Source organism: Lepidochelys olivacea (assembly GCF_965140295.1).
Source record: "Lepidochelys olivacea isolate rLepOli2 genome assembly, chromosome: 7".
Classification (NCBI taxonomy): domain Eukaryota; kingdom Metazoa; phylum Chordata; order Testudines; family Cheloniidae; genus Lepidochelys; species Lepidochelys olivacea.
This window is the reverse complement of record NC_140417.1, coordinates 35,792,225-35,808,088: the sequence shown is the minus strand read 5'-3', so window position 1 is coordinate 35,808,088 and position 15,864 is coordinate 35,792,225. Positions and strand designations below refer to the sequence as shown.

Genomic DNA, 15,864 nt, shown 5'->3' with positions numbered 1-15,864 from the left:
AAAACACACATGTTTGCATGCACCCAGTTTACCAAGTGATCTAGATTGTTCTGCATCAGTGACCTGTGCTCTTCATTATTTACGTCTCCCACAATTTTTGTATCCTCTGCAAACTTTATCAATGATGATTTTATGTTTTCTTCCAAGTCATGGATAAGAATTTAAGTAGCCTAGGGCCAAGAATCTATCCCTATGCGATCCCATCGGAAACCCATCTACTTGATGATGATTCCCTGTTTACTGTTATATTTTTGAGACCTATCAATTAGCCAGTTTTTCATCCATTTAACGTGTGCCATGTTAATTTTATTTTGTTCTAGTTTTTCAATCAAAATGTTGTACAGTACCAAGTCAAAAGCCATACAGAAGTTTAATATGGTCTGTCACTTGTTGTAGACTAGTTGTCATTCAGCACTGGAAGTATGCTTTTTTCAGAGTTTATTTTTGTTTTGCTGGACAGTTCCTTGGCAAGCGGAAGGGGGGGCTTCCATCAGGTCTGGGGGATTGTGCTGTGGAACCAGCTTTTCCAGGCAGGATCCATGGATTTCAGCTCCCCTCTGTTTGCACAGGAGGAAAAGAGCATTCAGTTCCTAGCTTGTGGGTATAAGCCACTTTCTCTTACAGCTTACCTCACTTTGTCTCTCAAATCACTGACTCCTTTCCAGATTTACAGTTAAATGCATTTTGCATTTATTTTTCTGTTTGTTGAGGTGTTTATACAGTTCTCATCACGAGAGTATCTTCTCCCAGATTTTTAAAAGAAGTATCTAAGAAACGTATATGTGCATAGGAAGAATACACTTTTCCGCTCACTGTCTTTGTCTTGTGGATATTGAGTATTTAGTTTGGCTATACTGCTTTAATCAAAGCACTGACTGCCTGGTTAAGGGCCTTTCTGCTTCCCTGAAAATAATTAAATAAATAAACAAGTAAGCAATTGGGCGCCGTCTTGTAGTTCTGAGTCGGGGCCTGATCTTGTAGTTCCTACACAGGGAATGCTCGGACGGAAGTCAAATGTATACCCAACTGTCCTTGATGTTTTATTTTAAGGCCTTCTAACTGGACTAGTTTGGGACCAGAGGGCTGGTTCAGGGCCCCCTCTACATATCTCTAGTTTTCATGTCCAAAAAAAAAAAAAAACTGTAGCAGGGTGGCCTGCCTTTAAAGGCCAAGAGGCCTGGGGCTAGCCAGCCCTGTTCAATCAGCCTCACCTGTGCCGTAATTAGCTGCCTCCCAGCCTAAGGGGGCAGCTATGTTTGGGGTCAGGGGACAGCCTGAGTATCACCTCGGCCTTATCCAAACAGTGGAGAGAACTCGGGTAGCAGGAGGAGAAGAGAATTGAGTCACAGGGAGTCTTGTGGAAGGCACTGAAGTAGGGTGTGGAAGAAGCTGGGGACTCCAGGGAAGCAGGCTGGGAGTCCCTGTCCTATCCCAGTATAGGGAAGGCTGAAAGGTAGTCTATAGGGGCTGAGGCTATGTGCGGGACTCTGGGGAAGCAGCCTGGAAGTCAGTGCTCTATCCAAGAATAGAGAGACTCAAAGGTAGCTTGGAAGAGGCGCCCGAGCGGGGTGGGAAAGCTGTGTGTGTGTATTTTAGTGTTGCCCTGGAAAGGGTTACGTTTTAGTGACTGACTTGGCTGGAGGACAAAGCTATGGCAACAGCTCCAGCCTGGGTGGGGAAGGCTGTAGGGACCCGCCCTTGGAGGAGGAAATGGAGGCAGGGAGCACCTGCAGTCTTTTTATTCCCCCAGCTGTTACAATTCTAGCAACTAGCCTCAGCTGATGAGACCAGGAATTTCCCTGTTAACTTTTTAGTGGCTGGAGTAGCCTGGGGTTTATACACCCCGGGACAATACTCTGCTAAAACTTGTCCTGGTGTGGCTGTTTTCTTTTTCTTTGTCTCTCTCTGGGGCTGTTTTGGGGATTGTGAGATAAAAATGCCTTTTGAACTTTCTCTGTGTCAAACCCTCTCTTGGGGATTTTCCTGTGCAGGGGAAAGAAGAGTTTCAGCTTGTGGAATGTCCATCCCCTTGGGGTGGGGGTGTGACTGGGGTTGAACTCTTCCCCAGGGAATAAGCAGGGGTTTCACTCCCTTCAGTCAGTGGCTATCCCGAGCTTGTGGTGAATGTTGAGACCCATTGGGCCTGTGCTTCCAGGCTGTACTTCCAACCAAGGCCTTCTGGCAGCTTGGGTCCTGAAGGAGCCAAACTCCCATAGTTGATGCAGCGTAGTCATAAAGGTGGATTCATAGGTTTTGATGGTGAGTGTCCCAATGTCACATCTGCAGGGGCAGCAAGAGAGCATCCTAGAGAAAGGGCCAAGTCGCCCCTCTCTTGTTCTGGATGTCTTTTCCAATCAAGTATGGAGGCTTACCCACAGAGCTCAAGGGGAGACGTATCTGTGAGATTCCCAAGAGCAAGAGTGGCTAACCTGTGACTCCGGAGCCACATGCAGCTCTTCAGAGGTCAATATGCGGCTCCTTGTATAGGCCTGTAGCTACAGGTGCCAACTTTCCAATGTGCCAGGGGGATGCTCACTGCTCAACCCCTGGCTCTGCCACAGGCCCTGCCCCTACTCCAACCCTTCCTGCCCCCTCCCCTGACCCTGCCATGCCCTCGCTCCCCCCCCTCCCTCCCAGAACCTCCTGCATGCCACGAAATAGCTAATTGGGAGGTGTGGGGAGAGAGGGGGGAGCTGCTGATCGGCAGGGCTGCTGGTAGGGTGGGGGTGGAGCTGATGGGGAGGCTGCTGATGTATTACTGTGGCTCTTTGGCAATGTACATTGGTAAATTCTGGCTCCATCTCAGGCTCAGATTGGCCACCCCTGCCCAAGAGGCAGGCAGCATGCTACATAGCTGACACTTTCCTCAATTCTTAGTTTACTTTGATACCTAAACTTCCTCATACCCCTCCCCTTCCACAGAGTGTATTCAACCCTCTGGGTGGGAATGTACTTCAGTAAGTTATGTGCATACAAGAAGAAGAGAAAAGAACCCTGAGTCTTATTTAGTCCAACTCTTATCTCATCTTGCACACACCAACAATCCATGTGTTTAGACCAAGGCCTTGATATAGTGATATGGTCTCCCCTGTTTGCTTTTGTGTAGTTCTTCCCCTGGTTCTCTTGCCCTTGCGGAAGTTTGGATTTCCTGCTAGCTCTGGGGCACAATGTTAAACTCATTTTTGGGCTCAAACCAGCCAAAAAAAAAAAAAATAGTCAGGGGCTGGTCTGCCAGGGATTGAATTGTTTGCGCCTGATTACACCATTGTGTTCTCCATATAAGAAAGTGAACTGTTGAAACAAACAAATATAATGATGTCCTGCTAAGAATATGGTGTGATGATTTTTTGGGATGTATGTGGGGGAGGGCTGGGTCTGCATCTTCTCCCACCGCAGTCAATGAGCCATTAAGTTCTAATATCTTTTGAACTTGTGTGTTACAAACCTATCCTATTTATTATTCATCAGAGTAAAGCTGTGCTAATTTAACTTCATCTTCCATTCTGCTTTAAGAGTTTTATACATTCCTATCTGACTGACTTGCTAATGAACTCTCTACATGGATTGCTTCCAAAATCAGACAGAAGTTTAAATATTGCCCTTGATCCATGTACACAACTCCCATTGACTTCAGAGTCCAGATGTGACCTTCGGGCTTTCCAAGTAGAGGCAATTTATGGAAGTATGTTTTTGACTGAGATATGACATTATTTCTGGGTGCACAAGAAGCTGTGGCTTTCAGCAGTGTGGTCACATTTTATGAATGGGTATAGGCAATGACAGCTGAGCTGTCCAAATCTGTGCCAAGAATACAGCATGCAAGGGATACGGGCTGAAACGTAAGCTTGAGAAACATTTCCATTATGGACAATAGAACAGTTGAATAGCAGACTACTATAACTCCCTGTGTGCCCGCTTACTCTGCTGTTCATACTTAAACAGATCTCAAAGGGTAAAGGGGTAGTAGGACAGTAAGGCTTTGTCTATGCTGGCAACTGAATGACAAAACTTTTGTTGTTCAGAGATGTTAAAACAGCATACACCCCGAAAGACAAACGTTTTGCTGAGGAAAAGCGCCGGTGTGAACAGCGCTTTGTCAGCAGGAGCATTTTCCTGCCGACAAAGCTACCACCGATCATTGGGGGTGGAAGTTTCTTGTTGGCAGGAGAGCTCTCTCCCGCTGACAAACAGCAGCTACGCTGCCTGCCTTTTAGTGGCATGGCTGTAGCGGTACAGCCTGTCAAAGTTCCTTCCCCACTCTGAACTCTAGGGTACAGATGTGGGGACCTGCATGAAAACCCCCCGAAGCTTATTTTTACCAGCTTAGGTTAAAACTTCCCCAAGTACAAACTATTTTACATTTTGCCGTTGGACTTCATTGCTGCCACCACCAAACGTCTAACAGATATATAACTGGGAAAGAGCCTGCTTGGAAACACCTTTCCCCTCAGAATCCTCCCAAGCCCTATACCCCCTTTCCTGGGGAAGGCTTGGTAAAAATCCTCACCCATTTGCATAGGTGAACACAGACCCAAACCCCTGGATCTTAAGAACAATGAAAAAGTAATCGGGTTCTTAAAAGAAGAATTTTAATTGAAGAAAAAGTAAAAGAATCACCTCTGTAAAATCAGGATGGTAAATACCTTGCAGGGTAATCAGATTCAAAACCTAGAGAATCCCTCTAGGCAAAACCTTAAGTTACAAAAAGACACAAAAACTGGAATATACATTCCGTTCAGCACAACTGATTTTATCAGCCATTTAAACAAAACGGAATCTAACGCATATCTAACTAGATTGCTTATTAGCCCTTTACAGGAGTTCTGACCTGCATTCCTGCTCTAGGCCCAGCAAAAGCAACACCCAGACCGAGAGAACCTTTGTTTCTCCCCCTGTCCAGCTTTGAAAGTATCTTGTTTCCTCATTGGTCATTTTGGTCAGGTGCCAGCGAGGTTATCCTAGCTTCTTAACTCTTTACAGGTGAAAGGGTTTTTCCTTTGGCCAGGAGGGATTTAAAGGTGTTTACCCTTCCCTTTATGTTTGACATAGCCGTATTGCTAAAAGTTGCCTAGGGTAGTAGACATAGCCTAAATATTCCGAAAGTCATAAGCTGAAAATCTTTTGAGGTGTACTACTTCTCTGCAAAGTGGCTAGGTAAAAATGTGTACCTTCTGACTTGAGACCTGTTCCCCGTGTGTACTCAGAGTACTCTTTAGGTCATTAAAGTGAAACTTTTATTTCTTTTTTTACTCCTGTTAGCCCTTTGGAGCAACATAACTCAGATGGAACGAGCTGGATTCAATCCCTGTTTGTGCATCAACAGAAATATTTAGTAGGGCCTAACTGGTTACACTCAAGGAGACAGGGCTGCACTGGTGTCAGCCAGGGCCTAATTTGACAAATACCTGTATACCAGGGTGTGAGAAGGAAAAGAATGCTGCTTGACTCTTAGGTTTTGTCTACACTGGAGAATTGAAGCCTTAGTTATAGAACTGTTTGTCCTGTACCAATATCAGCTCAATTGTTTCAGTGCATCCATGTTCACTGAGCTGGATTGGTTTAAGATACCAGATACCAGCATTTCAACCAGATACCTATCCCAGTATCCAAGCTGAGTTCTTGGCTCAGCTTTCATTCACCGTGCATTCTGGGAGATTTCAGAAGATCATTGGTATACTGTGGGCTGGGGAGTGGGACCAGTGAGTGCAATGCCCAGTAGCAATAAACCAATGCAGACTGAACTAGTTAGTGTTTAACTAGTTATGAAACCTGCTGAAAGGCAGTCCTGGCAGTTAGAAAAAACATCTTTGTTTTTTTGTCTGAGTACCTTTAATATGGAAATCGGCGAGATCCGATAAGTACAGAACCTTCACTGCTGTTATTACCCAGTACCTTTTTCGAGAAGAACCACACAGTAAATATATGTCAGGGCCTGGAAAAAATGCATTCCTGTTACGCATACTGATTTAGGAAATTAAAAATAACCATATAATTCATTTGGCTTTGTTTAGAAAAGAATTAAATATTTTAAAAGTTTAAGAAGCTTGTCTGCTTACAGTGATATTACAAATGATTGCATTTTGTTTATTTAGTTTGTTTTAAGGTTTGCTTTTTACTGTATCATTAATTGTAATGGACTCGTTCCAGCTGACTTGCATGCATAACGCCACTGAATTTTGCATGCAAAAGGAATACTAGATCTTAGTTTAGATACAAAACCTTCCATTTATTTTCTTATTTATTTTTAAAGTTATTCTTTCAAAATTTCCTTTACAACATACACTATTGGCTTTGTTGGAGATGGGAGGCGACTAGTTCTAGTTATATTGTGTAGAGTCACATTCTGCCCTGGTTTTTATACCCTGTGCAATGCCATTGATTTGGGGGTTGCACAGGGTGTATGCGAGCACAGATAACTGCCCTTCTAGTGAAGTCACTAATCCAAGGCCCAAATCACACTTTCTGTATTGAGGAGAATTGCCACAATAACTGAGTTGGATTCAGCGGCTATAAAGAAGGCAAAGAGATTTGGCCTTAGGTGGCTCCCTCCTTCTAAAAAACCCTTTGTAATCAACATGATCTACTAGCCCAAAAACTTTACAGAAATAGAAAACTAGGGGTAATGTGAGTCATATTTTAAACAATGCTGGAAACTTGAAAGGGAAATCACTTGAAACAGCAGTGGATTTTCCTATGCAGATAGCTTTGGGGATTACCTCTGGATCCTGCATTGATAAGTAAGTGTCAATGGATTCATTCTCCAATATGAATTGTAGTACGTTATAATATGCTGCAATTTGCCTTTAAACTTGGGAGGCAATGCTGTAAATACATTTTGCTTTCTGGCATGCTCTTGGGTTACTGACATGACATTCTGCTTTGATGCTGGAAGAATTTGCCCTGAGGAAAAAGCATGTTTAATCTTTTGTTTTTTTTTGTAAAATGCCGAGATTAATATCTTGAGCACATCACGAGAGAGGGATACGTCCTTTTGGGATTCTACATTCATTTCATATTGTTTAGGATCACTTTGATTTCTTCCTCATAGTACAGCGTGACAGAGGATGAGCTGAGTGTTCGAAATCTCTATTCTGTTCAACAGGGAACTTTTAAGAGTCTCAAATATATAAGATGTGTTAAGGTACATGAGCAATTATATTTACAGCTTCTTTTCTTGGCTCTGGGCTGTCAGTTGCTTGTTTTGAAATTTAGGACTAAAACAGCACTGTCCAGTTAAACACAACTATATACCAATACGTTTCCTTAGCTATTTTACTGATAACAGCTTGAATTGTTGCAATGTGTTCTTTTAAAATATCTACTTTACTTTTCACTCTGTTTCGTACAGATTTTTGAACTTAGACCAGCCCCCCACCTAAAACAACAACAAAAACCCAAGTCAGTTTCACTTTTGTTTATAATTTCTGGTTACTTTGTTTCTTACTTAAATAACAAGTTCCCAGGGGCTGGGACTGTCCTGTGTTTTGTGTAATGCCTAGCACGCTGGGGTCTTGGACTATGATTGGGGTCCTTAGCTACTACTACAATCATCATCAACTTTGGCAGGTTCTTATGCACTAAAATAATATTTCGGTGATTCGGTTGCAGACATTGCTGGGGAATATTTTTTCATTAAAAAGAAAATAGCCTCTACTGAAATTTTAAAATAAAATATTTCCATGGGTTTTAATTTGTCTTTTTAGTTCTGTCAAAACATGTTGATCTGAATCAAATATGCTGCTATCCATAACATCCTCATGATAGGAAACTGCTGGACTCCAGTCCTACAATTGATACAATGTAAGTGGACTGCCGTGCTTCAGTGGGGATGCCATTTTGGTCAATGAAATTCTGGTGAGTGCAGCAGTTTGCCCATGTTTTATCATTTGCAGGGCTGGAGCGTGGTGTATTAGGTGGTTCTTTTGTTTTTGTTGTCCCCTCTCGTTCCTCCCCCAGGTCTCTACGCTCTGCTTCCTGATCACTAAATTCTTGACGCTTCCATTAAAGGGAACTGAGTTCTAGAAAAATGACTTCTCTAGGTGGACTCCTGTTTTATTCTCCTTTTTTATTATCTAGAATTTTAATTTGCAGGAGTGATTGTAATCAGCATAAAGCTACTTTTCCCCTTCCTATTGACATGGATATTAGAGCTGTGAGAACAGTCTCACTGCTGGCCACACAAGACTAGAAAATCAAAAGTTGGATGTTTTTTCTTGAACATTTTGTGGTTTCTCCTCAAATTCTGTTTTCTCCCTAAAACAAAGGGTATTCTTTGTTTTTCTTTAGCCCATTGTGAAATTCTGCCATGTCATCACAGATTGTTGCTTTTGTGCTGAAAAATGGCCCTTTTACCCGAGGCAAAGGAAGAACATTGCAAATTGTTCCACAGTGGAGTTGTGCCTATTTTGGCAATGAAATATCGTCTGCTGGCAGAACTGTGCACTCACAGGCAAAATGTCAGTTATTTTGAAATTTGTGAAAACTGATGATTTCCCACAGCCCTAGTTTGGAAGATGTCAAGGGTCTGACTTTTCATTCTTCAGCAAAGCTCCTGCTGAAGCAATGTTTGGGAAAGCAATATTATGCTTTCCTTTTTAAAATGCCATTGCATGGTGTTAAATACTGTCCTAAGGTTATCTATATATTTTATTTTACTGTGGTATATTTGGGGTCAGGTGTAAAATGGATTTTTAATTGTTCCATTAAAGCTCCAATGGGTCTTTCCTTAAAGATTTATTTATTTGCATTGCAGTAGTGCCTGGAGGCCCCAGCCCAATTGTACCAGGCACTGAACAAACATCGAACACAAAAAGATGGTCCCTGTCCCAAAGATCTTATAAAGTGAGACAATGAGGGGATACAGCAAACAGAGTGGGGAGAACAAGATAAGAATGAGGCAATTAAGGTCAGTGTGATAAGCAGCGGTCACAGCACACTAGACACCAGACTGTTGTCAAGTCGTTGGGCCTAATGTAGGGATCAGAGCAGAGATGGGATTTGAAGGAGGACTATATAGTGCCTTTGTGGATTTTTATTGAGAACTCCTCTCAGGCATGAGGAATGGCATGAGATGGAGCCTTGAAGGTGTGTATTTGGGGAAATTTGACAAATAGGCAATGAAGACTGGCATCATTGGCAGGGTGGAGGATGATAGTCAGTGTCCCCATTGGGTAATGGAAAATGGATAGGTCCATGAAGGGCCTCACAAGTCGCTTGTTTGATGGTGTGTTAACTCCAATATGATGGCCAAGTTTCAAATATGGGTCATAGTGTGTTGGCGTGATATGGACCAAGGCAATTACTTTCCAACTACATTTTTCTGGCACTTTCAGCTCATTGTGTTTTTGTTTTTTACTTCTGTGAAATTAGTTAAATAGCTGCTGATTTTCACCCAAGAACTGACTTCATTTTGGTGAATCCCTAAGTATCTCTTAGTTACTCACAGAGTTAATGTGAAAATTCATTAGTTGTTCATACACTGCTTTGAGGTTGTTAGATGAGAGGTACTACAGAAGTACAAGGTATGAATCATAATTTCACCAAATTCTAGCCTGGCTCAAATGGCTAATAAAATTAAGCATTTTTGAATTCTTAAGTGTGAGTTTTCTAGATAGTCTGATCACCATCCTATCTCATGCTCAACAGCTTATTGATTTAAACTCTGTCCTGGAACTACAGCAAAAATGTAACCTGAGGTTAGCAGGGAACAAGCTGTAAGGTCTTCACCGTGTCTGAACTTGGCTCTTAATGCTGTAGGCCAGCAAAAGTCCCCAGGGAGTTGTATACAAATACCAAGTCTGAAATTGGCTCTAAGAATCTATTTAGACTTTCAGCCATTCAGAGCAGGGATCACGTCTATTTCAGTTTGTCGAGTGCTTAGAATGGTGGGTCCTGATCCTGACTGGGGCCTTCAGGCAATATCAAGATGTATATAAATAATCATGATAAACGTATTTAATCCCCTCTGCTGCCAGAAGAGAAGTGTGCTCCAGCAACAGTATAATAGAGAACCGCTATGTAAATGAATGGTAAAGGAAGATGTACCTGGTATGTGCAACAGTGAAGGGGAGTATTGTGCCATTAACATTGTCTAGCACAGAAGAAATTAAATCCTTTCTGTGTCAGAGAGGATGTGGCTCTCCAAGTAAACCGTGAACTCCTTGACACTGGGGCACTCCACAGTTTAGGTTATTGGTTACAAAATCTGGATCCTTCTAGAGCACTGGTTGAGACGCAGAGCAATCCAGTGGCTAAAAGTGATTATTGTGTGATGGCTGCTTGGCAATTTGAGACACATACTGGTGGCTTCAGTTAAGTTCTTAAACAAGCATTTACATCACAGAAATCATTGATTTCCTTGCGCCTTGCTGGTCTCTTCTAAGCAAGACTGAGGCATGTTGGTAGAGTAGCAAGTTGCTTTTCCTGAAATGTAGATTAAAAATGGACTTTTGTTTTTAGAGATGTCTATTTGTAATTATTCCTAAGCACTGAAATCCCTCTGTCTGCTCCTTTTTTTTGTTGTTGCTTTGTAGCGTATAATTATTATGACTGAGCAAGATAAGAATTCTTGAATGGTAATATAACTTTTAAATCCATTATGAAGGGTTTCTACAATTGAGGTTTTATTAAAAAAAAAAATTGTTCCAGTTAAGCTCACACAACTGTTTCTGAACAGCACAAATAATCTGGTTAATTAATCAACTGGAGGATCTCCAGTCACACAGAACTAGTGCCTTCACTTTAGAACAAATTGGTTTCTCCCAGTAGGCAAAAGTATGTGGATCTGGGCAGAAGGGAAGTGAGTTCATATGTTACTTATATGGAGCTTCAAAATATCTTATAAAAAGCAGGTGTTACCACCAAGGTCCATTAAAAAATTAATGACAAAAAAATTAAAAGTAAGCAAATCCCTTGTCATAAATTGCTTTGCTTTGCACTTTTCTGACCAAGAGTTATTGTTCTCAGAGTGTTTGTATTTCCTGTTTGTTCTGTTGCCTTGATGTCTCAGATTCTCCTTCCTCCATGATTCCTAACTGTTGCTCTCCTTTAATCTTCTGTTGCAGCTGTTCCTTGGTGAGCATTTCAAAGATGATATAGCTTTCCCTCCATGTCTCACGATCTTAGCCTGGCTGGGAAGCAAATGGAAGCCTCCACCCCTTTGCTCATGAATTATTGCCAGATAGGGTTGTATCCTCTTTGCTTTGCTTGTGTAATTTACTTGAAAATGTATGAGCAATTGGGGAGTGGCAGGGTCCAAGTGATATTGACAGTGGATTACTTTACATGCTGTTTTCTTGCAAAAGTCTGTCTGGAGCAACGAGATCATCTGTTTCTAGTTCTTTTTTCAGGAAATCTAGATTATGTATCTAAACGCACAGCGGCATCAAATGAGCATTTTTCTTAAAATTATATGGGCTTTAGGTGTGTGCTGATTATGACCATCGTTGTTGGTGGGATTAGATGGCAAGGAGGAGTTATTCTGGAGTACCAGTTTCACTGATCTGCTGTTCCTGCTTTGTGCCCCACGGGCAATGTGAAGCAGCCATCAATCCAGTTCATCTGACCAGTTAAATTGGGTTTAGGACTCCTTTACATTGCTGGAGTGGAACAAAACTACTGGAACATAGCAGTGAATGTGGTCCCAGATCTTTAATGTAAAGAGACAAAAGGATGTCTTATGACTGTATCCTCCCACTCAGTGACAAAGTGGTAAGCGAATGCATCAACATGGAGTTTTCTAGAGACACTGAAGAGGGGTAAAGCTACTGCACAGCATGCTCCCACTTTCCCTCCTGCGTACTTGGTGGTGGTACCAGGGGATAAACAATGTGTGATTTGCAACATCTGTCATTTGTGGCTGGGATAGTCCCAGGCACCACCTTCTTCGTGTAGATGGGGCTGATGAAGCAGGTTTTTTTCCTTGAGCCATTTCTCTTGTAGTTCTTCCCTCCTCATCATTGCCTATATACTGAGGTATGCTATCTTCCCAATGTATATAGGTGTACCTATATACCGAGGTACGGCCTCACCCTTAAAGAGGTACATGGTCAGAAAGAGCTACTTCCACCTCTCCGTAATGCTGCTCTACTGGCCCTGAATCATTTATACTTGATTTTTGACTATTTCAATACAAAGAGAATCAAATACAAAAAAGAAATGTAATAGAAAAATGTCAACAGCCAGCAGAAGCTGACCCGATTTCTCAGCTAGAATGTTGCCAGCGTTTGAGGAGTCCATTGGCAGTATGGCTCCATTTTGCTTTTACTTCCAAAATGCACAGGCTTTTGGTCAACTGATGCAAAAGGAATTACAGTGCCACCGAAGGGCTAAGAGTGCTGTTGGAGTCAAAAGGCCAAAGATCACTATTGAGGGTGAAATTATCACTGTCTTTACGTTGGCAACCCGGCGGCTTACACTCCAGGCATTCAGATAGTTCAAAAGCCTAAGATAGAACACTGGGTGGGGAGGCGGGAGGGGAGATGTGCTGTGCTTCCTCCCCTGCACACACCACCAAAGAGTGCTTTTGGGCGCACACTGCACTGGGCAGCACTGGGAAGAGCGCTGCTGCCTTGCTCAGCATGCTCCATCTAGCGTCCACAGGCATCACGCTTCCAGCACTGGGGCACTCCTGCTCTGGTGTAACCAACTTGTCAGTGTGTTGAATGTCTTCCTGTCTGTCCCATACGCAATGGACGTGAGTCTGTTTAAGCTCCCTCCTATAGAGCCTAGATTTTTATCTCAAGCTGTAAAGGCTTGTGCTGGTAACTTAGGGTCCCCAGTTCAGTCCTTGGTGTTGGCCAAGTTGATAATTGTCACATTTACTCTTCCTTGGAGCAATAAGTTAGCTGCTAATAAGGGTTAGTTTCTTCCAGACTGATCCTGCAAGTCCCTGTATGTGGACCTCCTAGAGAAGTCAGTGGGAGTTTTGCATATGGCAGGATTGAAGAATCAGGCCCTGGGGAAGTTTTATATTCAAATGATTGTAGTTAGTCATAATATCGGTTTCTGACTTCGAGATGCCAAATGAAAGTCTAAACTGCGAGATACAAAAGTCCTGCCTTTCATTATACCTGGATTGACAGGACAGAGAACAGTCCTTTGAAACTCTAAGCTGTTTCCTTACACATCACAGGGGGTAAGAAGTGAATTAACCATATCATAGGCACATGGTACTTCCCTGCTCAGATTACACCACAAAATCTGGGCAGTTCCTAGGACAGAGCTGGGAAAGGGAACTTGTGAGTGTAAGAAACACTTGGAAACAGAGCACTAGTAACATGACTGCAGACAAAAGGTTATAGGAAAATTTAACTGCATCTACAGTCCTGCACATCTACAGGTTAGCAGAAATCATGGTTAACTAGATGCTTGTAGTAAATTTATTGTGACTGGTATGAAATAACTTGGCTTTAAGCTTTAGTTTTGCTTTATGTTATCTGTTTTGCTTGTAGTAGAAATTATACCTTACTGTGTTATCCCTTAACTTTGTACTGACTTTGTTCTCCAAATTTACTTTCTAAATGTTAATCACAGTTTTAAAGCTCTTGTTAAATGTCCTCTGTTTGTTTGGTACAGTAAAGACTTCAGCAGACTTAGAAGTGTTTACTATGTGTTCTTTTAGCAGTGTATTAACTACAAGCTATGGCTGCACTGCACATGAACAAAGCTCTTTGCAGTAGAGTTTTCTGCAAAATACTTCATAAACAAAATGTGTGTGGTTTGTATTTTAGTCAGAACTCAAGTGAGCTATTTTTTTCCGTTCCTCACAAGTGAATGTCTCAGAAAAACAATTATTTCTAACACTGCTTCTGGCCTTTTTGACTCTGAATTCTGAGAGGATTTTATCTCACATACTGAAGTGGAAATTAAGTTTGTTTTTGTTTAATGCAAGTCAAGAAGTAGTCATGATTCAGTGTGACAGGCTGAATGTAAGCCATATGAGCTGAGCTATATAAGCATAAAGGATGATTGTACTGCAGAATACCTCCAAGTAATTTTAGATTTTTGACACATTTACCACTTCACAAGTTGTGTTTTTCTCTCCTCCACGCTCCCCCCCCACCCGCCCCCAGAACCAAGTATCTGATGTAATAAAAAATGTCTGTATTTTTTGTGGGAATAGTAAGTGTTTGGTTAAATTTTCTCTGCTACAATGAATTTCTCATAGGAACATGGAATTTTCTCTGAAATATAATGGGAATGGAGTAATCCAATAGTATATGTACTTGTCCTGCTTTACTTAAAAATGACCTTATAGAAACCTTGAAGTGAATCAACCTCTGATACTAATAGTTATCACTAGATCAGCCTATTAGCTGGTGATCTGTCAGTAGTTTCCTTGACTAGCTTTTTTACATGCAGTGATATAATACATGGCAATCTTTGGTTGTTGAGGATTACATTTTCACTGTGGCATGTGGAATGTAGCTCACTCCACTCTCATTAATGCCCCTAACTGGAGTTTGCATGTTCATCGAGATCACTGTTTGTCCCTAGGAATCCTGCAACATGAGTCAGATTTCCATAACTAAACTTACTTTTTGGTGGTCATCTATTTTTTTCTTCTTTTGATATTTCTTCTGTATTTGTATAATGTATCACTGTTGTATAGATGGCAAATGAAAGGCAGTTTTAATTCTAACTCGAAATATTTGGGTTAGTAACAGAATTGCTGATTTAATCCTATTACTGGTAAATCTCTGTATCTCCTAACATTTGTGAAGGTAGCTGATCATTTTGCAACCTAAACAGTTCAGCAATGGATACAAGTTAAGGTCCATTTCTGAATTACAGGCTAGTGCTTTCTTTCAGATGTTGTGAATGGTGTGTTCTGATATTTATTGTGTGTGTGTGTGTGTGTGTGTATAAAACGGGGTGTGTGAAATTAATATAACAAGTAGCGTACATTAGAATGTAGTAAAAAAAATTGATCAGCTTAATCTACAGGGCCAAATTCTGCTCTGTTACAATAGGGTGACTTTGTCAGAGGAGTTACTCTAGATAAACACCAAGGTATATATGAGAGCTGAACTTGGCCCAATAAATCTGTGCCAGTGGAGTGGGATAGTGTAAATCCCACTGGAGTTAGTGGAAAGCCTTTCCATTGACTTTGATGGCAACAGGGTCAAGCCCATTATGATGGAAGATGGTCCAGATCATGGTGTATTTTTGCTGCTTAACTTTGTGTGTTAATATATATTGGATACTATTTGTTTTTTAAGGAAAATGCCAGTAAAATGTCTATTGTTAGGCTCCAAATTATCCTTACTCCACTTTCACAATAAACTAGCCAATATATACTCTGAATATATGGAATGTTAAATAATTTCTGGCATTAGTGTGCCCTTGCAGGAAGAACAGATGGTACATTAAACAAGTTTTGCTATGGGATAAAATGTTCCAGGTCTCTGACAGATCGTATCCATCTGTAAGGAAGAAACAGGATTTGTGTAAAGTAAACAGGGTAGATTCAAACGATTTGAAATTCGCCTCAGAAGGCAAAACAGGTTTTGTGCACTGCTGTGGTGGAAGCACATTGCTGTATTTGACCAGGTGACACGTATTATTTGTGCTACCATAGCATCTAGGAGCCCTAACTATGGGCAAGGATCTCACTGTGCTAGGTCCTGTACAAACACAGAACAAAAAGATGGTCCCTGGTCCCAGGTGCTATTTATGTTCTTCAGAATGGGGTGTCGTCATTTTAAACATAAGTGCATTTTTGTCAGGTGGATCCCAAATGGGTGTGTTTTTAAGAAATGGAAGACTAGGACATGGAAGATGGTGCTCAGCCTGTAACAACATAGTTCCTAGAAAATAAGAACAGCTGTATTTATTATCAAATAGGTATTAAGGGGCCGTGGT

General features: G+C 41.5%; 1 protein-coding gene across 6 annotated transcripts in view; it reads left to right on the top strand.

The window, feature by feature from the left end:
* Positions 1-15,864, top strand: part of FBLN2 (fibulin 2) — a gene marked incomplete at its 5' end in the record, with an annotated part of 188,390 nt that overhangs the window by 4,400 nt on the left and 168,126 nt on the right. Inside the window, one exon of one of the 6 annotated variants that reach the window (XM_084635150.1) lies at positions 13,207-13,339. The exons of 4 other annotated variants lie outside the window; for them this stretch is intronic. Of the gene's footprint in view, positions 1-13,206; positions 13,340-15,864 lie in introns of those variants that run through there. One more of the 6 variants, XM_084635149.1, reaches the window with a different exon arrangement.